This window comes from Engraulis encrasicolus, chromosome 7 (assembly GCF_034702125.1).
Source record: "Engraulis encrasicolus isolate BLACKSEA-1 chromosome 7, IST_EnEncr_1.0, whole genome shotgun sequence".
In the NCBI taxonomy this organism is placed as follows: domain Eukaryota; kingdom Metazoa; phylum Chordata; class Actinopteri; order Clupeiformes; family Engraulidae; genus Engraulis; species Engraulis encrasicolus.
In genome coordinates, this window is record NC_085863.1 from 43806857 (window position 1) to 43809356 (window position 2500).

The following is a 2500-nucleotide window of genomic DNA, read 5'->3' on the forward strand; positions in this document are numbered from 1 at the left end:
GAGAGGGAGAAACAGAAAGAGAGAGAAGGAGAAAGAGAGACTAAGAGGGAGAGAGAGAGACAGAGAGAGAGAGAGAGAGAGAGATAGCAAGAAAAAGAGAGAGAGAGACAGAAAGAGAGAGAAGGAGAAAGAGAGACCGAGAGGGATAGACAGCAAAAGGAATTTATGGAAAGATGGACAGAGACAGAGGCTATGAGTTCGACAAGAAAGATGGAGCTTTAGTGAAGGAGAGAAGGTGTGTAAAGCCTACACCTCACATTGATACTACAGTATCCATGACCCATGACAGACTTTATGCAGTGGTGGTTGTTTCAGGGATTTAAGATTTAAGGGATTTTGAGAGAGAGAGAGAGAGAGAGATAGCAAGAAAAAGAGAGAGAGAGACAGAAAGAGAGAGAAGGAGAAAGAGAGACCGAGAGTTCCCACTTACACGCACATACACACACATACACACACACACACACACACACACACACACACACACACACACACACACACACACTCCAGTGCCCTGGCTCAAAGCTTCTCTTCTCCCAGCCAGGGCTGAGCAGGCTGAATATTTCCGGCCAGGCATTTTCCAAGGCCAGATCACCAGAAATCGAAAGACAATAGAGCTTATGACAATACCAATATGCTGTGCAACGGTTTTAGTTTACTACCAAAAACAATCTTGTTTTCACTTAAAACTCCCCTATGTGTCATATTTTAAGTTTGTAGGGATTTAACCATTTAAAAACTGACTACGTACCCACCATAATAACATGAATAAAGGGTATGCTGTATGCAGTAATAGCAAGAATCCATATACTTCTAGTTTGTTAGTTGTTTATCCAGCTACTAAATGCTTGCCTACTTACGTATGTTTTTATGTTTATGTTGAAACGGTCTGCAGTGAAGGTAATGTGGTCCGCTACGACTGATGAGGGTTTGGCTTACAAAAATATGTAGCCTATTACTAACATGTTAGGCCACTGGGCAAATGCCTGGTATGCAATAGGCTCAGTCCAGCGATGCTCTCAGCTCTCTTGCTTTCCGTTTGTCTTTTCTGCTCCCACACTCTTGTCTCTGTTTCTCAGTCTGTTCATCATGCTGTTTGTCTGGGCTGGGCTGAGTGTCAGCTCATCGCTCTGCATTTCATTACTCTGAGTGGCTCTGTCCATCTGTTACCGTGGCAATCGCCTCCTTTGCGATGATGTGTCATTCCTCCTGTCCCACCGCCCTCAATCTGAAAGCCATATTCATTTCTCTTTCTCTTTCTTTCTCTCGTTCTGTCTGTCTGTCTGTCTGTATGACTCTCTCTCTCTGTCTCTGTCTCTGTCTCTCTCTCTCTCTCTCTCTCTCTCTCTCTCTCTCTCTCTCTCTCTCTCTCTCTCTCTCTCTCTCTCTCTCTCTCTTGCTCACTTATCTTTTCTCACTTATTTTTTTTACCTCTTATGCTGTCCCTGTCCACCATTCATTCATCATCATTTTGTGTTATGCCAGGCTTGTTGCCTTACATATTCTGTCTTGAAAAGTGATTTAGTTTAGGCCTATCAATGGTGTATTGGACATTCAATGGTCCATTCTTTCAGGAATGTAGTTGTCATTCTAAAATCTTGATGTTGGTTTTTGAAATTATTATTATTATGCATATTTTTGTCATTTTTCAACATTGCCTACATATACATCTCTAAATAATGTATATATTATGAAATTGTTGTTAGATATTTTTAGATACTGTTGTCCAAATAAGGTAACGGCCATGAATATCGATATGAAAATATAAATGATATATGTAGTGAATAGGATTTCTACCTTAGTCTCACACTATAGACGCCACATCGTTTCAACCTTATAAACTAACGTAATTACTTCTGAACTCATTTCAAATTGTCAGGCTTCCCTAAAATATCACTGATTAGTATAATTTATTTCACGACCAACTTAGAGAGACAGGGAGAGACAGGGAGAGGGGGGGGGGTACTCCCTATAGCTCAAGATTTGGAACATTGTGTGGATTAGCATAAATTAACCTAAACAAGTCTTTACACCCGCGTGTGTGTGTGTGTGTGTGTGTGTGTGTGTGTGTGTGTGTGTGTGTGTGTGTGTGTGTGTGTGTGTGTGTGTGTGTGTGTGTGTGTGTGTGTGTGTGTGTGTGTGTGTGTGTGTGTGTGTGTACATGTGTGTACATGTGTGTACATGTGTGTACATGTGTGTACATGTGTACATTGGTGATTGAAATTGCCAGGCTGTTCCTATACGTGTCAGATGTATACAGTAAATGAGGAAAAGAGACAGGTTGTTTGTGTGACATACTGTGTGTGTGTGTGTGTGTGTGTGTGTGTGTGTGTGTGTGTGTGTGTGTGTGTGTGTGTGTGTGTGTGTGTGTGTGTGTGTGTGTGTGTGTGTGTGTGTGTGTGTGTGTGTGTGTGTGTGTGTGTGTGTGTGTGTGTGTGCAACGTGCATGCGTGTGTAAGAGAAAGAAAGAAAGACAGGCTCTAGATGCACACATGCATAAGAG